Here is a 22,741-nt window from a genome sequence, read left to right on the forward strand (position 1 = left end):
GTCCTTGGTCAGTTTCCATCCATTATTCCTTGTCTGTCCTTCAGGTACCTTGGAAAATAGCTTGACCCCTTCCTCTCTGTGGCAGCCCCTCAAATATTGGAAGACGGCTAACATGTCTCCACTGGTTCTTCTCTTCACTAGACTAGCCATGCCCAGTTCATGTAACTGTTCTTCATATGTTTTAGCCTACAGTCCCCTAATCATCCTGGTTGCTTTCCTCTGCACTTTTTCTAGAATCACAACATATTTTTAATAATGTGGTGACCAAAACTGGATGCAGTACTCTAGGTGTGGTCTTACTAAGCTTTATAGAGTGGTATTAGTACCTCACTTGATCTTGATTGTATCCCTCTGTTAATGCAATTTAGGATTGTGTTGGCTTTTTTAGCTGCCACCTCACACGGCTGGTTCATATTTAGCTAATTGTCCACTAAGACTCCAAGATCACAATCACTGCTATTAAGCCTGGTTTCCCCCAGTTTATATGTGTGCTTTTGGTATTTCTTATCTAAGTGTAAGACTTTACTTTTCTCTACACTGAATTTCATTTTGTTAGATATGGCCCAGTGTTCAAGTCTGTCAAGATCCATCTGGATCTTGAGCCTATCTTCTAGGGTGTTAGCTATTCCTGCCAACTTAATATCATCTGCAAATTTGGTGAGTTCCACTTCTATTCCCTCATCTATGTCATTTAATGATTCTGGGTTGATCCTGATCAAATGCATATATTTCTATAAAACCCAGTTAATCAAAGTGAGAGCAAGCAAAAAGAGTGAAGTCAGCAGGCCCATGTTAAGATGGAAGGAAGTGTGGCTAGATACTGTATATACCTTGGGCTGTTCCGACTGTACAACCTACTTACAAATGACATGGGCGACAGGTTAGAAAATAGGGTTATCAAATCTGTAGGACACTCAAAGATTGGGAGAGAGCAAAGGGACAATATCAAAAACTAAGATCAGGAGGATTTGGAAAAGCTGGAATGAAAAGCAAAATCCAGGAAGGTGAACTTCAACAACTACAAATGCAAATCCTTGTATTTGAGTAGGGGAAAAAAATCAAACACACAAGAATAGGATTTCGGGAGCACAGGAGGCAGCAGTCCATGCAACAGGGTGTCTTGATGGACCACATGTGGAACATGAACCAACAGTGTGATAGGGCTACAAAAGAATTAAAGCAAAACAATGCTAGGCTACATCACCAGAACATCAGTGTCAACAACAACCAAAGTCATTGTCCTTTGTCTGATTTGTACTAGCAAAACCACAACTAAAATCGTGCATCCAATTCAGGGCACCACATTTTAAGGAAGACACTGACAAGCTGGAGACACTGACAATGTCCAACAGAGAGTAACTGAGATGATAAAGGACCTGGAGAGAAAAAAACTTGTATGAAAAACAGTTGCAGGAAAGAGGATGTTTATTCTGGAGGGGAGAGAAGACTACAGGAAAACTTGATGTCTGTCTTCAAGCATCTAAAGGATTGTCATGGAAAACACCTGTTCAGTATTACCATCATTAGAATAGAATAGAATAGAATAGAATAGAATAGAATTTTATTGGCCAAGTGTGATTGGACACACAAGGAATTTGTCTTGGTGCATATGCTCTCAGTGTACATAAAAGAAAAGATACGTTCATCAAGGTACAACATTTACAACACAATTGATGGTCAATTGTCTCATCTTCCCTATTGCCTTATACACTGTAAGCCGCCCTGAGTCTTCGGAGAAGGGCGGGATATAAATGTAAACAAAAAAAAAAATTACCTATCCCCTTATCTTCTTATGACTTTAACTTTGTTGCTTGTATCTTACAATTTTATTATTTACTTAGTATCCTAGTATGATTTGTGTTGATTGCAAGTGATCATGCCAGACTAATCTTAGTAGTGCAAGTGACAAAATGACAAAATTAGTGGACCAGAGGAATGCTGTCGATATAATTTACTTGGACTTCAGTAAAGCATTTGATAAAGTAGACCATAACCTACTACTAGATAAAACAGAAAAATGTGGGTTAGACAGCACCACCACCAGATGGATTCGTAACTGGCTGATCAACCGCACTCAACGTATAGTCCTCAATGGAACTACATCCACATGGAGGGAAGTATGCAGTGGGGTATCCCAAGGCTCTGTTTTAGGCCCAGTACTCTTCAACATCTTCATCAATGACTTGGATGACGGGATAGAGAGGGAACTCATCAAATTTGCAGATGATACCAAGCTGGCAGGAATAGCCAACACTCCAGAAGATAGGCTCAAGATACAGAAAGATCTTGACAGACTTGAACATTGGGCGCTATCTAACAAAATGAAATTCAACAGTGAAAAAAGTAAGGTTCTACATTTAGGCAAAAAAACCCAAAATGCACAGGTACTATATATATGTGTGGTACCTTGCTGAATAGTAGTACCTGTGAAAGGGATTTTTGGAGTCCTAGTGGACAACCATTTAGATATGAGCCAGCAGTGTGCTGCAGCTGCCAAAAAAGCCAAACACAGTTAACTTAACATAATTTTATCTCATTTTATGATCTTTCTTGCCACGGTTGTTAAGTGAATCTGGCTTCTCGCTGTCTTTTCTCGTCAAAACGTTGCAAACCGTGATCCCATGACACTGCAATCGTCATAAGTATGAGTCAGTTGCCAAGCGTCTGGATCCTGATCACGTGGCTATGGGGATACTGTAACGCTCTTCCATTACAAGAAGTCATAAGTCACTTTTTCCAGTTCCGCTGTCATTTTCAATGGTCACTAAATGAACTGTTGTAAATCGAGGACTACCTGTAACCGGTTGGCTTAAAATGCAGCCGTGATTATGAGTTGGACCTCCATGAGCCTCAAAGAAACAGGAATTCCACAGCTGACAATAGCTAAACAAGAGTGTTTCCTTGCCTGCGTGCATATAAACACAAATGCTGTTAGACAGGCACGCATATACTAGCTCTTCAGAGTCCAAGCTGACTCATTTTTTTCCCCCTTCCTTTTTAAACAGGATCACAAGAGAAGTTATGAAGCTCATTTCCTGACCTTCGAATGACATAAGGGCAGAGAGACGACTTTTATATATATATATATAACCTTTCCGTAATAAATATATTTTATGTACAGCGGATCCATACCGAGGAATTCCACTATATCATCCAACAATTAAATTGTTTCAATATTTACCCTGCCTTCGGCTGCCAAGTCTGAACTCGGAGTAATGCAAGAGTAATTTAAAAAGATTTTTTTTTTTAAGAAAAGAAAAAGAAACAAGAAGGAAAATAGCTCCCAAAGGCCCTTGGGCAGAAGTGCCCGATGTCAAGAAACATTTGTTTTTACTTCCTTCGCCGCCAAATGAATTTTACTCATGGCAGTGGTTTTGAGCTGGACTGAATCCATACAGAAGCTAACCAGAAGCATTTCGTTTCTCAAATAAATGCCTCTGCTGGGAATACACTATACATAAAAAGGAAAAGTTATTTTCTAACGGCCGTATGCTATGCAGGCAGTGTGTTCTTTGTTGCTTCAAAAACAGAAACCGGTTAGTCATTTTCCGTTTCCATGAAAAAACATTTGAAGAATGGAGAAGCCGGCTTCTACATCACGGTAGATCAACGTGGGAATGGCTACAGCAGGGAGTCGAATAGTACGGGGAAAAGAGAAAAAGTTTTTTTTATTTTAATTATGGTTCAGGGTTTCCATGACAGTTTAACGTTTCCTATTTCAAGGTGGCAGGAAAACGGCTGTTCCGAGGATCCAGAAACTTGCACCTGACCCTGAAGTCACAGGATGCTGACCCCTTGCTTAAAATTAACTTTCATCAAGAGGCATGGGAGAAAGGGCAGGAGGGAGGCAAAGTAGTTTTTTAAGGGGAAGGATTCCTACTTTTTCCAAATGCAGGTACTCCTTGACTTTATACCATCCGTTGACAATAAAGGTAAAGGTTCCCCTCGCACATATGTGTGCTCGTCGTTCCCGACTCTAGGGGCGGTGCTCATCTCCGTTTCAAAGCCGAAGAGCCAGCGCTGTCCGAAGATGTCTCCATGGTCATGTGGCCGGCATGACTAAATGCCAAAGGCGCACGGAACGCTGTTACCTTCACACCAAAGGTGGTCCCTATTTTTCTACTTGCATTTTTTTACGTGCTTTCGAACTGCTAGGTTGGCGAAAGGTGGGACAAGTAACGGGAGCTCACCCCGTTACGCAGCACCAGGGATTCGAACCGCTGAACTGCCGACCTTTCGATCGACAAGCTCAGTGTCTTAGCCACTGAGCCACCACATCCCTTCTGTTTACAATAACACTGTAAAAAAGTGGTTTATGACCAGTCCGTGCATTTATAAGCATCTCAGCATCCCCGCAGTCACATGAACAAAAATTTGGGTGCTTGGCAACCAGAATGTAGAGGTAGTCCTTGACTTACAACAGGAGTTCGAGTCACTGAAAAAAGTGACTTTGGACCATTTTTTACACTTGCAATCATTGCAGCATCCCCGTGGCCCTGTGATCAAAATGCAGAGGCTTGGTAACTGATTGGTTTACGACGGTTGCAGTGTCCTGGGGTCATGTGAATCGCCTTTTGCAACCTGACAAGGTCAATAGGAATGCCAGATTCACTTAGCAACCATGTTGCTGACTTAACAACTGCAGAGATTCATTTAACAACCCTGGAAAGAAAGATCATACAACGGGGTAAAATTAAGTTAACAACTGTCTTACGTAGCAACAGTAATCTGGGGCTCAGTTGCGGTCATAAGTCAAGGACTACCTCGACTAACTATTTATGACAGTTGCAGTGTCCCAGAATCATGTGGTTGCCATTTGCAACCTTCCCAGCTGGCTTCCAATAAGCAAAGTCGGTGGGGGAAACCCGATTCCTTTAAAAACGGTGTGATTCACAGAACCACTGCAGCAAAACAAGGTCATAAAATCGGTTAGGACTCACTTAACCACCATCTTGCTTAGCAACAGAAATTCTGGTCCCAACTGTGACCATATGTTGAAGACTACTTGTTAGCATCTAATACAGGGGTGTCACTCAAGTCCTGCGGGCCGCATCAGGCCTGCGGGGTGCTTAGACCTGGCCCACAGGGTCACCGCAGCCTAAAACCGATGTCGAGCTGGCCATGCCCCCCTAACCACACACACACACACACGTAGTCAAACACAACCCTGTTGTGCCTCGTCCTCCCTCCTCTCCTCAGCTGGGCCCCTCCCATCTCCTCCCGGGCCTGCTATCAGATTCAGAGTCTGATAATGAAGATGAATGGCCTGTCATGCCTCCAGCCCCCAGCCCTGACCCCATGCCCAGACAGGATGTCAGGAATGAACAAACAAACCTCACTCCTACAGCGTGTGAGCAGGGAGCCAGCCACGTGCTGGAATTACCGACAGCAGATCCAGCTGAAGAGAATTCACAGTGGGAGGATCCCCGCTTCTGGAGATCTGAGAGGCGACGTCAGCAGAAGGAAGGGAGGGGCAGGCCTGGATAAGTGCTGAGTCATGGAGCCATACCCCACAGCCTATATAAAGGACCAGCTTGAGTCAAGCAACTTTGAATCAAGCAAAGTCTCATTTAGTTTGGTGAAGTCACAACTTGGATTCCTGCCTGCCCTGAGAAATCTGAAAGGAATTTGGCAAAGCTGCAGAGGCTTCGTGGCCACGCTTGATACGGACTTCCTAGACCCGGTTGTCGGAGGGGGAGTGGGACACAACAAACCCTGATGCGGCCCTCAATGAAATTGAGTTTGACACCCCTCGTCTAATAACACCATCTCATCCCCATTGCACCCACATCTACCAAGTACAGGCGTCTTTCATTCTAATCTGAAGTAGTACAGAAAGTTCGCAATAAGTATGAGTTTGAATAATGGGGACATTTTGCTTTAGCATGAATCATAAATTGATACCCGGTCATGTTTAATGCAACCAAAATTCAGTTAATGGAAGGCTAGCAGGTGTGCAATTGATGCAGGCGCCTACATGGTTGAGGCTGGGCTTTTAGATGTTGCTAATCATTGTGCGTGCAGAATGGAGAAAAGGAAGATTCCATCAGAGAGAGAAACACAAACGTGAGAAGTTCACTCTCAAGGAATCTGAAAATAGCTTTCAAGCGGTAGAATTCGTGCAACAAAAAATTACGGATGCTGACACTAACCTTGATCGAAGCATGCAAATTTGCCGAGATGCGGATAAAGCACCACATGCTGCGTCTACCAGCATTATGTATGAAGATTTAAAGAAAGAGAAAACATTTGAGTCTATGTTGCTAAAGTGCTTTGAGAGACAATAAATAGGTTTTTCCCCCATCTAACCTTACCTTTAGGAATGATATTTAGATTTTTGTTGTTTTTTAGTTTGCTTTCTGCAACTCCTCTGTGCCTCTGTTAACCATCGTTTTAATTTATAAGTATATTTTTATCCTTTATATTTTATCCTGGAGGCTAAAACATATGAAGAACGCTTGCAGGAACTGGGTATGTCTAGTTTAATGAAAAGAAGGACTAGGGGTGACATGATAGCAGTGTTCCAATATCTCAGGAGCTGCCACAAAGAGGAGAGAGTCAAGCTATTTTCCAAAGCACCTGAGGGCAGGACAAGAAGCAATGGGTGGAAACTAATCAAGGAGAGAAGCAACTTAGAACTAAGGAGAAATTTCCTGACAGTTAGAACAATTAATCAGTGGAACAACTTGCCTCCGGAAGTTGTGAGTGCTCCAACACTGGAAGTTTTTAAGAAAATGTTGGATAACCATTTGTCTGAAATGGTGTAGGGTTTCCTGCCTGGGCAGGGGGTTGGACTAAAAGGCCTCCAAGGTCCCTTCCAACTCTGTTATTATTATATACCTACAAAAATCTGTTTAAAATTTGACATTGCCTATTCCCGTCGAACTACAGTCAGTTACGATAGTGGAGGCTCCGAAAAAAACAAGAAAAGCATGTAGTGATTCTTCTAAAGTAGACTTTTTTTATCGTTCCACAGAGTTTGGTACACCGAATCTTGCCAAACTGAAGCACTCCACATGTAGTCTACGACTTATGACCACAATTGAGCCCAAAATTTCCATTGCTAAGTGAGACCATTGTTAAGTGAACAGTCTTTCTTGACCCGGTGTGTTAAGTGAATCCCTGCAGTCGTTAAGTTCGTGACACGGTTGTTAAGTGAATCTGGCTTCCCTGTTGACTTTGCTTTGTCGGAAGGTCGCAAAAGGGGATCACATGAGCCTTGGAGACTGCAACCGTCGTAAATATGAGTCCATTGCTAAAGGTCCGAATTTTGATCACATGACTATGGGATGGCCGCAACAGTCGTAATTGTGAAAAAGGATCATAAGTCATTTTTTTCATTGTAATTCTGAACAGTTACTACGAACTGTTGTAAGTCAAGGACTATCTGTACTATCTACAGTAAACAATGGTGGGATTCAGCTGATTCGGGTCAGTTTGGGCAAACCAGTTGTTAAATTGCTGTCTGGCCACGCCCCTTCCGGCCCCACCCCTTCCAGGAGTCCCGACGCACCCTGTTTTGGCTCCCAGGTAAGTACTGGTGTCAGCGTTCCAGAAAACCCCCTCCCCAGGCGTCTTTCAAAGTTCTTTTACTAGGATAGGTAAACTGGCACATCTGGGAAAACCCGAATCTGAGAGATCTGGGTTTTCCCTCAGTAAATCAAAATTCCAAAACCAATCCCTAACTTCTCTGCCGATCACATGTGCCAACCCCATCTTGAGACATCACTCCGACCAGTCCTTCTCCAGCTGCAGGATCGGCCTGACCTTGACCGGCAGGAAGAAGGTTATTGTGTCTAATGGCCCCCTCTACTAACTCCCCCTTCCCCCTCCTACTTTCCCACACATGAGAAAGTGGCAGCAGGGAAAGCTTCCGGCCTAGTATGGCTTCCAAAGCTGACAACAGGGAAGCCTGCTAGGTCCAAAACGGGACACGTGGGGTGCGGCGCTGCCCCCCCACCAGGCCCATTTTTGCTCCCAGGGGGATGCAGAAAGCGGAGTGCTGCCTGTCATACCCCCTGGCCATGCCCACCCTGGCCACACCCACCCAGCCAGTCATTATGGCAGCGAACCGGTTGTTAAATTATTGGAATCCCACCACTGACAGTAAGCATATGCCAATAGCAATAGCACTTAAGACTTATATACCGCTTCATTTTACCAACCTCAGAAGGATGGAAAGCCGAGTCAATCTTGAGCTGGTCAGGATCGAACTCCTGAAAATAGGAAGAGTTTGCCTGCAATACCGCGTCCTAACTACTGCGCCACTACAGCTCCTGAGAACTCTTGAGAGCTATGGGGAAGGAACCATCTTCGCCATCTTTCTTTCACACAAATTATCTGAATTAAGCTACCTCTTACTCTCCCTCTCCTGGGAATCCAAACTACGTTCCATCAGACAGAGAAATAGCATGTCAAATAGTGAGAATTCAGATAATGCATCCATTTTGTGGGAATCATTAACTGCACTAATCAAGGTTTGCTTGTATTTCTCTCAGAATTCCAGGTATTTCCCATCCTGATAAAGTCCCATCCTGATAAGTCTTTAAAACTCCCAAGCCTTGGGGAAGGGTAGTTAGAGGCCCCATGTCCTTTATTTTTGTGGTGTTATTTTGTGGGTTTTTCCCCAATTATTTTTACTTTTAAAGTGTCAGATGCCCAGAGTCACTTTGAAGTCCAAGTGAAATAAATCCAAACAAACATCTTCCTTCTCTTCTATTCCTCAGGTAGTTTGTGTGTCTTGGGAATGTGTATCTCACATCCATAACCACACACAGCAATGATAGTTATTATTTTACTTAAAGCATTGCGGTGATAAATAGATGTTTTATTTAAAGCCCGTTTGCTTTTTAGTTTAAAAGTCCCCTCTAGCAACTTAACGTTCAATAACAAAGGCTCTCCCTGCACTCAAACTTATAATTTAAATACTGCCAGACACGAGGAACAAAGATGGGAAGGAAATCAGGAAAAAGAAGCTCAAAAGCAAATTTTTAAAAAGTTATACAGCTTTTCACAATCAGCTCAGATGAAGCAGACAGCATCCGTGACAGCAGCAGCTGGTGACAAGGTCAGCCTTTTCAGAGAGCACATAGTGACTGTGCTGGGGGAAAAAACAAGAGACTGTGGACGTTTTTTGAAAAAGGACACTAAATGGCCAACATCTTGTGTCTGGCCCAGTATGGTTTTTAAAGCTGAAATGCAAGCAACAGTCCCCAAACCTTTTCTTAAAGGTAAAGGTTCCCCTCGCACATATGTGCTAGTCTTTCCCGACTCTACGGGGCGGTGCTCATCTCCGTTTCAAAGCCGAAGAGCCAGCGCTGTCCGAAGACGTCTCTGTGGTCATGTGGCAGCATGACTAAATGCCAAAGGCGCACGGAACGCTGTTACCTTCCCACCAAAGGTGGTCCCTTTATTTTTCTACTTGCATTTTTTACGTGCTTTCGAACTGCTAGGTTGGCAGAAGCTGGGACAAGTTCTGGGAGCTCACCCCGTGACGCGGCACTATTCGAACCGCTGAACTGCCGACCTTTCGATCGACAAGCTCAGTGTCTTAGCCACTGAGCCACCATGTCCTTATATAACCTTTTCTTACTACCAGCGTAAAAGTCCACATTCTGGACTGAGAGAACCACTGATATGAAAGAGGAGTCTCAAAGAGGCCATCTACATTAAGTCTGAACAGCTGTCTTTCAAGAGAGGGGGAAGGATATGAGACCACCTCTCTCCTATTTACAATACAGTCCCTTTCAGCGGTTCCAAGAAGGTTCCACACCCATTTGGCTATTCAGTTAAGAGCAAATCTGTAAGGACACAGATATACCTCAAAGTGGCCTCAATGCAGTGGTGAAATCCAGATTTTTTTACTACCAGCTCTCTGGGCGTGGCTTGGTGGGCGTGGCATGGCTTGGTGGGCATGGCTTGGTGGGCATGGTAGGGGAAGGATATTGCAAAATCTCTTTCCCACCCCACTCTGAGGCCACCCAGAGGTGGTATTTGCTGGTTCTCCAAACTGCTCAAAATTTCCATTACCGGTGCCCCAGAACCTGTCAGAACCTGCTGGATTTCACCCCTGCCTCAATGACTCTCAGAAAGAGTACTAATGACCAGATGACTGCAAGGAATATAAATCTTTCCGTTCCCCAAACTCTTCAAGTCAGACTTGAAGAAAATTCTTGGATGAGAAGCGAAACGTCTTCAAGGAAAAACAAAGGAAGTCCACTTGCCTTTTTAAAAAGCGCCTTTGGAAAAGCAAGCATGACCTGGATGGCTGAGGATCACCATAGATACTAGCCTACAAGTAAAGGCCCAGTTCTGTATCCTGTCATTGGGAAGCGGAGACAAAGATTTTAACTTTAATCCGATCTCTAAAAAGAGGAATGTTTTCGGTTGAAAAAGAAAATCCTCCACAATTTCAGCCTTGCCTGTGGCAGCGTGATGGGGTCTCACCCGCTTTGAAGGTTTCAGACCAGACAAGTCATCGCGCCCTGATTTTAAATCTATTAATATCTTCTGGAAGATACTTCACTATTTTAGAAAAAAAAGAAACACAGCATAAATCCAGGCACTGCTTATAGTTTATGACCTGCAGGCCTCTTCATTGAAATGTTTGGCTTACCTACACACCTCACTCCAAGTTTTGCTGGCCAGGTTAGCTTTGAGTTCCAAGAAATAAAGCAAAATAGAAAGCCTCCCATGTTTTCTATACGATGCAATTTACTACCGCTTCAATACCATTTCAGAATTCCTGACGAGGCGTCCATTTTTCTCATTTCTTCCTTTAGTGCCAACATCTTATCCACTGCTTGTTGAGTCTTCTTAGAGGTCTTCATTCTGGTATTTTTTCCACATGAATTTGTTGACATTTTCCAGAGTGGACTTTTCTTCTCCACCTAAGTCTCATGAACTTTTTAGCTTTCATATATAGCCATCTATACTTTGGCATAAAGACACAGCTCAAGCAGTGATGGGTTTCAAATTTTTTTACTACCGGTTCTCTAGGTGTGGCTTGGTGGGCATGGAATGGTTTGGTGGGCATGGCTTGGTGGGCATGGCAGGGGAAGGATACTGTAAAATCTCCATTCCCACCCCACTCCAGGGGAAGGTTACTGCAAAATCCCCATTTCCTCCTGACCAGCTGGGACCTGGGAGGCAGAGAATAGATGGGGGCGGGGGCAGTCAGAATTTTTACTACCGGTTCTCCGAATTACTCAAAATTTCCACTTCTCCAGAACTGGTCAGAATCTGCTGAAACCCACTTCTGAGCTCAAAGCACCATATACCACAGATTGATACAGACAAATGATACCCAGTTAGCTACAGTAGATAATCTCTCCACACATCCTGTCCACACTGAAGAGGATCCAAAACAGTTGACAAGGTTGTTTCTCTGTGACTTGCCCCAAAGCTGGAATCCATCAAGAATAAAATCACAAAACTGTGTCTCACTTATTTTGGCCACGTCATATGGGGGGAATTCACTGGAAAAAGCCATTAGGCTTTGGAAAAGTTAGCGGTAAAAGGAAACCAGGCCTTCTTAAAACACAGTGGCTGGACACCATCAAAGTTGACACCAGCCAGAGAGTAGAAAGTAGTAGAGCCAAGACTGGAAAATGTAGAGAGACCTGGCCCAGAGAATCATCAAGAGTTGGACATGACTGAATGGACAATATCATCATAATCATCCTCCATCAAGAATTATGCTCATTCTTCAGATGCTGATTATTCCGGTTCTTTCTCTCCAATACCCCTATTTTTGCCTGATGAAGTCTCCAAGTCTGAAGCTTTCACCTTCTTCTTTATTGTTTTAGTTAATCCAACCAAAATTATTAGCCAGATAAAATGTATATTTTAAGGAAGATGACTCAGAATTAAGAGTCTGTCCAAAAGCCAGTTTTGTTACACAATGTTCCTCAACCTTGGCAATTTTAAGATGCCTGGACTTCAGCTCCCAGAATTCCCCAGCCAGCAAGACTGGCTGGGGAATTCTGAGAGATGAAATCCACACATCTTAAAAGCTGCCCAGATGGATAAATATTTCACTATGGTAAACAGTTCAGCAGAAATATGAGATATGCAGTATTGCAGGCCAATTCTGCCGACTAATTAGTATTGGAGGTAATTCTGTCGACTGCTAACAGTTTGATCCTGACTGGTTCAAGGTTGACTCCGCCTTCCATCCTTCCAAGGTCAGTAAATCGGGGACCCAGATGGTTGGGGCAATATGCTGATCATCAGGGAGTGCAGTATATAAGTCTAAGTGCTATCTTCTGGAAAAGAGAGTCTATCCATAGTGAGCTAAGAAAGATCCTAAAAGGTTAAATTGCTGGCATAGCTGTACAAATGGAAGGTTTAACTTCAGGTACCATGTCAACGGCTGACATTAATTTAAGACAATACTTACCTGGGAGTCAAAATCATCCTGACCCCAGTTTCAGAGGGGCCCCTCTGAATGCAGCTGAGCATTCAAGGATATTTAACCCTTTCTAACCACAATTATTATTATTATTGGAAAGAACACAAACAAATGAAGAACCATGACCCTGCTGTACTCATTACCTTATACCTTTCGTTATCTGCAGCCAAAGGTAATGGAAAATAATTGACTGTTTGCTTGGCGCAATAGGGCATGACTCTGTTTACACAGAAATAATAGCCGAATGGTGATGGAATCTAAATCTCCATTACGACAAAAGATTTGAAAGAGTAAAGCAGTTAGGGAGAATAATTAGTTTTCTTGGGTAGATTTTCAAGGAGCATCTGAGATGTTGATGGAACAATTCTCCAATAGCCTTCCAAACGGGAATCTCTTCTAAATTTATTTTTATCTTTATTTATTTATTTTTGTCAAACACAACAATATATATATAAGTATAAGCATGAAATAACCATACAAATTGAATACAACCAAAGGGAACATTAGGACAGGAACGGTAGGCACGCTGGTGCTCTTATGCACGTCCCTTACAGACCTCTTAGGAATGGGGTGAGGTCAACAGTAGATAGTCTTTGGTTAAAGCTTTGGGGATTTTGGGATGAGACCATGGAGTCAGGTAGTGCATTCCAGGCATTAACAACTCTATTACTGAAGGAAGGAAGGAAGGAAGGAAGGAAGGAAGGAAGGAAGGAAGGAAGGAAGGAAGGAAGGAAGGAATCGCCCCCCCCCCCAGCAAGTACAAACACACACACATTCTGCTTTTGGAAACAAAACAGGAAAGCACAACCCAATCAATATTATCTGAGCTCTTACAATTTGAGACTTGATTCATCATTAACAGGAGACTGGAAACTCAAGCTGTCCAGTCACTGAAAAAAAAAAAAGCAATAAAAGGAAGGGGGGGAGAAGAGGAAGAAGGAAGAAAGGCAAAATGAACCCCCACCTTCCCTATAATGGGAAAATGCAGACCATTATGAGTTCAGAACTCAGTGGGATGCTTGAAAATATTTTGAAAAGAAAAAAGAGGTGGCGGTGGAGAAAGGAAGGAGGGAAGAGCTGTGGGGGCCTTCAGTGGCGGAGGATGGGGGGGAGAGGCGGCCAGGGGTGCTTTGAAAAGGCAAAAGAGCCCTTTCTTTGTCTGGCTGTCCCTCAAAACCCCTCGGAGGCAAACTTTTACATTATTTAGCAGCGAGTCTGATTATGTTTTTATGGCGGAGGAAGATGGCAGGAGGATCCGGGGGCCTGCCAAGGGAAGAACCCTGCTGATGACATTTGCGGTATCTCTCGGCGCGCTCTGAAAGGCCCGAGTGCGCCTTTTTGAAATCGCGGCTGGCGGCTGCCACAATGGGCCACCAGCTCCCTGCATCGCTTTAGGTCATATTTACATACAAAAGCACAGCCACTGTGCAGCTATTGTGCTACCAAGTTTTCATTGGTGACCCACGGTGGGCTTGGGAGAGGAGAGGTCAGCGGCAAGTGTGCAAAACTTACCGAGACCCCATTAATTTTTCAGGATTTCTCAGGCTCTGGCCTTTTCAAACTTGGCAGGGGTGGAAAAGGTGGAGGGAGACTTCTGGTTATGAGGTTTTTTTTCCCTCTTCTCTCTCTCTTTCTCTCTCTCTCTCTCTCTCTCTCTGCCTCGCTCGCTTTTCCCAGCAGTTCACTCTCGGTTTCAGCCTGTTTTTGTCACAACACAGAAATGAAGAGAGCTAGCTTTGAACTTATCATGTTCCCTAATTAGAGGGGAAAATGGAATGCAGATTGAAATATAAGCAGCACCTTTTTCAACGGGGAAGCAACCAGGCTCTGGACACACTTGTCTTGTTCCAATTTTGCAAATCGATCTTAACATTCAAAAGCTGCCAAAGCATTTTCTGCCTGCTCTAATAGACTTGGGGGGGGGAATAAAAATTTCTGGCTGAAGTGCTGCTGAATGAATGCTATCGCCGTAACTATTGTTTCACCTCAATGATTGGGCCCAAAGGCCAACCAAGGAGAAACTGAACGAAGGAACCAAGGCGGTGCTGGAAGGAGTGATCTCTGATGAAGTTAGTTTGAACAAAGGAGCTACAAGACTTCTTTGGATGTTTCCTATCATAAATTAGCATGGTTCTCCTCCTCTTTCAGGGGGTCTTCAAACTTGGTAACGTTAAGATTTGTGGATCTCAACTCCCAGAATTGCCCAGCCAGCTGTTGTGACTCCAGCCCCCGAACCTGGCCCCATGCCCGAAAGTGACTCAGAAAGTTAGGGGGAAGGGCCAGTAAGGCTTACCTCGGGAGCACCGATTCCTTTGGCCCGGCTCCAGGAGCCAGAACCAGACCAGTCGGAGGACATAATGAAGCCGTCATCCCAATTCCTCCCTTCCCCAGGCTACGCCTTCAGACCCACCTGATAATAATAATAATCAAGCTTGGATCGACCCGCGCTTCAGAAGATTAGAGAGGCGGTGTCATCAAAGGGAAGGGTGGGGCAGGAGCCCCACCCCACAGGATATATAAGGAGCTTTGGGACTGCTCTCATTCCACGGGAAGCAAAAATTAGCTGAACCGTTTCAAAGAGAGCTGATCGGGAGGCAAAGGGGATTTTGCAACTTTCCCCTGGAGTGGGGTGGGAATGAGATTTTACAGTATCCTTCCTCTGGAGTGGGGTGGGAATGGAGATTTTACAATATCCTTCCTCTGGAGTGGGATGGGAATGGAGATTTTACAGTATCCTTCCCCTGCCATGCCCACAGAACCGGTAGTAAAACTTTTTGAAACCCACCACTGTCCTTAATGCTCTCTGAGCTTGAAGATGTTCTCTGAAGACCTCACGACATCACTGAAGATGTTACCTAGCTGGGTAAAGAAATGTCTGCGAGCAAAGAAACCAAGTCAGAGAGCATCCAAGGACTCCACAGTTTAACCCTGAGCTGCAAATATTTCCTTCTGTTGGCATATAATATAAGGCACTTCCTGTCCCCATAATTGCCCTGTGGCTCCATCCAGTTGGAAACCAGAGTTGTTCAGGAAACGGTGCCTACTAGCAACTCTGACAGTGGACAACAACGGAGCGAGAACACCTCCTTTGTCCTGTGACATTTTATGAAGCATCTGGGAGATGCAGATTATGAAAAAGATGCTTTTTTTTCTTTTATTGGGCCAAGTCTAGCTGTTTATAAGACGTTCTTGCAAGCGTGTGAGTCACAGATGGCTCTTCTTCCGGCTGAAGAGTTATGCGCCCGAGAACAATAAAATCAGAATTCATTTGTTAGACGCCAACGATAATTGAGAAGCAGCTAAAAGTTTTGAAAGCAATCAAAGAAGGTACCAATGAGTTTCAATAGTATGCGCAATTTTCTTTCAACACTTTGCCTAGAAAAATTACGTGTGGCAGAATGTGCTTAGAAAGCCGCAGTCGTCCAACAGCTTAATTCTCCCAAAATGTGGGGCAACAGAAAAGGCTGGTTCTTTCCCTTAAACGCTGCAAAATCCTTTGTGTACACCATCTATACCCGTGGTGATGAACCTAGGGCACGCGGGCCACAGGTGGCACACAGCGCCCTCTCTCTGGGCATGCGAGCTGTTCCCCCAATACATCCAGCTGGTTGCCGGGTCTCTGCTGTCCATGCATGGGGGTGCCAGGGCGCATGTGGGGGGGGGGGGGGCAGGACACTTGCAGGGGGCCACACACACATTGCATTTTGGGGGTTCAGGCACCGGCCAGCTGGTCGTCAGGTCTCTGCCATGCGTGCATGGGGGCGAAGAGTATACAGAAGGGCTGCGCATGCATGCAGGGGAGGTGCACTTTGGGCACTCGTTCCGGAAAAGGTTAACCATAACTGATATATACAAAGCATTTTTTTTTAAATTTGCATTTATATCCCGCCCTTCTCCGAAGAATCAGGGCGGCTTACACTATGTCAAGCAATAGTCTTCATCCATTTGTATATTATATACAAAGTCAACTTTTATTGCCCCCAACAATCTGGGTCCTCATTTTACCTACCTTATAAAGGATGGAAGGCTGAGTCAACCTTGGGCCTGGTGGGACTAGAACCTGAAATAATTGCAAGCAGCTGCTGTTAATAACAGACTGCATTAGTCTGTTGAGCCACCAGAGGCCCTTTCTCATGGTGGCTGCTTAGCTCCAACAACTGCTTCCAGTTGGGGCCCTAAGGCACAATTTTCAGTAATTTTCAGTAACTGTAATTTTCAGTTACAGCACCAGGCCTTAGTGTGCTCTAGTGCAGGGGTCTCCAACCTTGGCAACTTTAAGACTTGTGGACTTCAACTCCCAGAATTCCTCAGCCAGCTTTGCTGGCTGAGGGATTCTGGGAGTTGAAGTCCACAAGTCTTAAAGTTGCCAAGGTTGGAGACCCCTGCTCTAGCGTGCGCTAGGCCCACATCGGAGTCCTTATGAACCCATTGGAGATGATGTCGGAGTAAATTATCTTTATTCACGATTCAGACAGCCCAGCACCACCACTCTCGGTGCTAAAAAACAGAACAGGGCTAAAGCAAAAGTTTGAACCCAGCACAGATGTTTTTCTGTGAACAAAGCATACTTAGACAAAGTTTCCCTTTCACAGCACTCATTCAAGAGAGTTCATTTTTCTCATAACAACCTGGCTTGTCACTATGAAAAAAACAATACAAGTAATCCCTTGCTTACAACCGTTTAGTGGCCATTTGAAGTTACGGCACCGAAAAAGCGACTTATGATCGTTTTTCACACACACACTTGCAGCATCCCCATGGTCGCATGATCAGTATTCAGATTCCTGGCAACTGACTCATATTTATGACAACTGCAGTGTCCAGGGGTCATGCGATCACCTTTTGCAACCTTCTGACAATCGAAGTCATAACATAACATAACATCAGAGTTGGAAGGGACCTTGGAGGCCTTCTAGTCCAACCCCCTGCCCAGGCAGGAAACCCTACACCATCTCAGTCAGATGGTTATCCAACATTTTCTTAAAAATTTCCAGTGTTGGAGCATTCACAACTTCTGCAGGCAAGTCGTTCCACTGATTAATTGTTCTGTCAGGAAATTTCTCCTTAGTTCTAAGTTGCTTCTTTCATTGATCAGTTTCCACCCATTGCTTCTTGTTCTACCCTCAGGTGCTCTGGAGAACAGCCCAACTCCCACTTCTCTGTGGCAGCCCCTGAGATATTAGAACACTGCTATCATGTCTCCCCTAGTCCTTCTTTTTGTTAAACTAGACATACCCAGTTCCTGCAACCGTTCTTCATATGTTTTATCCTCCAGTCCCCTAATCATCTTTGTTGCTCTTCTCTGCACTCTTTCTAGAGTCTCAACATCTTTTTTACATCGTGGCGACCAAAACTGGATGCAATATTCCAAGTGTGGCCTTACCAAGGCATTATAAAGTGGTACTAGCACTTCACTTCAAGTCAATGGAGAAGTCAGATTCACTCAACAACCATGTTACTAAAGAACTGCAGTGATTCACTTAACAACTGCGTCAAGAAAGTTCGTAAAAATGGAGCAAAATTCACTTAACAACGGTCTTGCTTAGCAACAAAAATTTCGGCCTCAATTGGGGCCATAAGTTGAGCATCAAAGATTCGATTCCATAATAACCTCCTTTCTCCTGATGGCTAATCAGAGCAACACCTTTCTTTAATTTTTATTTTTTAAGATAATAATTCCACCTTCAATTAAGCAGCGTGTTGTGCAGGTACAGTTATCTTTATAAAATGATAATCAAAATTTACAACAATGTTCATTACATGAACATTGATAATATTAAAATAATAACATTAAATGTAATAATCATAATATTTGCTTCTCTCTTAATGTATCTTCTTTATTTCACTAATCTTTTTCTTTTCTTTCCCTCTTTCTAACTTCCGTTTCTAGAATGTTCTTTCTGTGCCAACTCAAAAAGCTCAAACGGAGCTTTTTCCCAAGGAGCTGCTGATCCAGTTCTACAGAGGAATTATTGAGTCTGTCATCTGCACCTCTATAATTGTCTCGTTTGGTTCTGCAACCCAACAAGACAGACACAGACTTCAGAGGGTCATTAGAACTGCAGAAAAAACAATGGCTACCAACCTGCCTTCCATTGAGGACCTGTATACTACACGAGTCAAAAAGAGGGCTGTGAAAATATTTACAGATCCCTCACATCCTGGACATCAACTCCTACCCTCAAAACGACGCTATAGAGCACTGCACAGCAGAACAACTAGACACAAGAACAGTTTCTTCCCAAACACCATCATTTTGCTAAACAAATAATTCCCTCAACACTGTCAAACTATTTACTAAATCTGCACTACTATTAATCTTCTCATCGTTCCCATCACCCATCTCCTTCCACTTATGACTGTATGACTGTAACTTTGTTGCTTGTATCGTTAAGATTTATATTGATATTATTTCCTGATTGCTTATTTGTTCCCTATGACTATCATTAAGTGTTGTACCTTAGAATTCTTGATGAAGGTATCTTTTCTTTTATGTACACTGAGAGCATATGCAGCAAGACAAATTTCATATGTGTCCAATCACACTTGGCCAATAAAAAAATTCTATTCTATTCTATTCTATTCTATTCTATTCTATTCTATTCTATTCTATTCTATTCTATTCTAACCATTGATAAAATAAGTCCCATAATATTCAGTTTGCTCTTTTTCCTTAATTGAGAGCAACCCTTTTCAAATATTTAGCAACTTCTATATGGCAGTTCAAAAAAAAATTGCATTTCTCCCAGGCTGCATCCCTAGGGATTGTGACATTTATACCTTGCAGAATGCCGTATTCCAGGAATAAAAAAGGTTGCAACCTGTTCCTTTCCAGAGTGCAACCTTGCATATGTTTAGCATATTATCCGTAGCTGGTACTGATCGGTTTGGTTTGTAACCTGAGCTAAAAGCAACTATTTCGTTTTGATACTGCAGGGTACAAATTAAGGCAAGAATGACCCTCAGATGTCTGGGTGACCTTGAGTGAACCACTATATTCTGTTTTGCTCCTACAAAACCAAAACAGACTCACTAAAGCCTTAGTAAGAGCCACACTTAGGAATACCGCATCCAGTTTTGGTCATCATTTTATTAAAAAAAAATGTTGAGATTCTGGAAAGAGTGCAGAAAAGAGTAACCAGGATGATCGGGGGCTGGAGGTCAAAACATATGACGGATGGTTGCAGGAACTGGGTATAGTCTAGTGAAAAGACGGAATAAGGGTGATAGGATAGCAGTATTTCCGTATTTGAGTGACTACCACAAAGAAGAGGAGATCAACTTATTTTCCAAAGTCCCAGAAGGCAGGACAAGAAAAAATGGATAGGAACTAATCAAGAAAAGAAGCAAACTAGAACATAAGGTGAAATTTCCTAACGGTGAGAACAATTAACCCCATTGGAAATGCTTGCCTTTAGAAGCTGTGAATACTCCATCACTGGAGGCTTTTAAGAAGAGACTGGACAGCCACTTGTCGGAAATGGTATCGGGCAGTGATGGCTAACCTTTTTGCCCTCGCGTGCCAAAAGCGGGGGTCGCGCAGGGGGGTCGCGCATGTGCCCACACCCATAATTCAATCCCTCCCGTGCCCCTCCCTGCACATGCGAGGTCCCTGCACTCCCCCCGCTTTTGGCATGTGACAGCAAAGAGTTACGGATGGGTGCGGGAAGCCCGTTTTTCGCCATCCCCAGGCTCCAGAGCCTTTCTTGGAGCCTAGGGAGGTAAAAATGGCCTTCCCCACTCCCCGGAGGCCAGAAACGGCTAGTTTTCCGACTTCCGGTGGACCCTGAAGGCCCGAAAATCAGCTGGCTGGCACACGCATGCGTGCTGGAGCTGAGCTAGACCGACACTCACGTGCCCATGGATATGGCTCCACAGGCCACCTGCGGCTCATGTGCCATAGGTTCGCTATCACAGGTATAAGGGTCTCCCACGAGCACAGGGTTGGACTAGCAGACCTCCAAGGTCCCTTCCAACTCTGTTATTCTGTTGTGTTAACTTTCCCAAAGTAGTGAGGACGAAGTAAACGCTGCCAGGAAAGTGCTAAGACGGTTGTGGGAATGGGGGTCCAGAGGAGAGGCGAAAGGGAGCGAGAGATAACAGTCTTTACTCTTCATACCTTTTTCCTTGGCCTCCTTGTTTTAAATTTGCACTTCCCGGCAACGCTGCCTTGTGTTGGGGAGAGCAATTTGGGCTGCTTTTGTCAAGTTAAACTACTGTGTGTGTGTGGTTTTTTTGTTTTTTTTTATCGGAGGAACTGAAAGAATACACAGAAGTTCTTACATCTGCTCTTGTGCAAATGAAAAAAGATGAATGCCTTTTCTGTCAGGAACGGCTCCAAGGAAAAGGAGCTGGAAATAATAATAAAAAAAATATCTAAGCCAAGTTTCTCATAATTGAGGGCTAAAGCCGCAGGATGGCAGGAGGAAAAGAACAATTTGGGCTTCCTATTAATGTGAACAGATTTATAATATGTTTTAACACAATGTGTCTGTTATTCCAAAATCTCTGCACCCTCTTTTGAAGCTCGCCACAATAAAAACCTGCTTGGTTTATCTCATCTTCCATTTCTACCGAGAGCTGAATAGACATTACCAGGCTTGCAAGCAGAGAAATAAAGTGAGTGAAGTTTGTGTCCTTCTTGCCAAAGAAAGTGCAATCTCTATTAATAAACTGGTATTTGAGGCTACTGTATCAGCAAACTAGGCAAGAAAAACCAAAGGCACAGGTACCGTATATGTGGTACTTTGCTCAATAGTAGTAACTGTGAGAGGGATCTTGGAGTCCTGGTGGACAACCATTTAGATATGAGCCAGCAGTGTGCAGCAGCTGCCAAAAAAGCCAACACAATTCTGGGCTGCATAAACAGAGGGACAGAATCAAGATCACATGAAGTGTTAATACCACTTTATAAGGCCTTGGTAAGGCCACACTTGGAATATTTCATCCACCTTTGGTTGCCACGATGTAAAAAAGATGTTCAGACTCTAGAAAGAGTGCAGAGAAGAGCAACAAAAATGATTAGGGGACTGGAGGCTAAAGCATATGAAGAAGAGTTGCTGGAACTGGGTAGGTCTAGTCTGATGAAAAGAAGGACTAGGGGAGACATGATAGCAGTGTTCCAATATCTCAGGGGTTGCCACAAAGAAGAGGGAGTCGGGCTGTTCTCCAAAGCATCTGAGGGTAGAACAAGAAGCAATGGGTGGAAACGAATCGAAGAGAGAAGCAATCTAGAACTAAGGAGAAATTTCCTGACAGTTAGAACAATTAATCAACTTGCATGTAGAAGTAGTAAATGCTCCAACAGTGCCAGTTTTTAAGAAGAGATTGTGCAAACATTTGTCTGAAATGCTATACGGCAGGGGTCTCCAACCTTGGTCCCTTTAAGACTTGTGGACTTCAACTCCCAGAGTCCCTCAGCCAGCTTTGCTGGCTGAGAGACTCTGGGAGTTGAAGTCCACAAGTCTTAAAGGGACCAAGGTTGGAGACCCATGCAATAGGGTTTCCTGCCTAAGCGGGAGGTTGCACTAGAAGGTCCCCCTTCCAACTCTGTTATTCTATCCTAAGCTCTTTGATGGGTAGCCCATAATAATTAGCCACTTTCGGGACTTTTTCCTCACCTGTGGCAGAGGCGGTCCTCAACGTACGACCACAATCAAGCCCAGCATTTTTTGTTACTAAAAGAGACAGTGGTTCGGTGAATTTCGCCTCATTTTACGACCTTTCTCGCCACAGTCGTTAAGTGAATCGCTGCAGTTGTTGTTAAGTTTGTTAAGTGAATCTGGCTTCCCCATGGACTTTGCTTGTCAGAAGGTCACAAAAGAGGATCACTTGACCCTGGGACACTGCAACCTTCGGTATGTTGCAATGATTGTAAGTGTGAAAAACAGTCATAGGTCATTTTCTTCAGTGCCATTGTAACTTCAAACGGTCACTAAACAAGCTGTGGTAAGTGAAGTGAACCTTTGTCAGGGTTCCAAGTAACACCCCACAACATAAGAGAACTCTGAGGCTTGGATTTCCTCAAAGTTACTCTTTTATGAGAGATGTCATATTGGCACATCTGGGAAAACCCGAATCTGAAAGCTTCCAGGTTTTCTCCACCCAAGAGAAAGTTCAAGTCCCTGCCCCAGCACCCATATGTCCATCACATGGCCCAATCATCCACCATCCAAACTGAAGACACCTCCCAGTCATCCGACTCCAGGTGCTAGGGCACTGCGTCCTTGGCTCTCTGAGAAAGGAATGTTATTTTGACTACATATCATCTACACTCTATGCAATCCCTCTTCCCATTTTCCCACAGAAGAAGATGTGGCAGGCCTGAAG

The 22,741-nt window shown here is 43.9% G+C and overlaps 1 protein-coding gene across 13 annotated transcripts in view; it reads right to left on the minus strand.

Annotated features, from left to right (window-relative positions):
* MSI2 (musashi RNA binding protein 2) overlaps window positions 1-22,741 on the minus strand; it is a 689,043-nt gene that overhangs the window by 384,809 nt on the left and 281,493 nt on the right. The window lies entirely within an intron of this gene.

This window comes from Ahaetulla prasina, chromosome 1 (assembly GCF_028640845.1).
Source record: "Ahaetulla prasina isolate Xishuangbanna chromosome 1, ASM2864084v1, whole genome shotgun sequence".
NCBI lineage: Eukaryota > Metazoa > Chordata > Lepidosauria > Squamata > Colubridae > Ahaetulla > Ahaetulla prasina.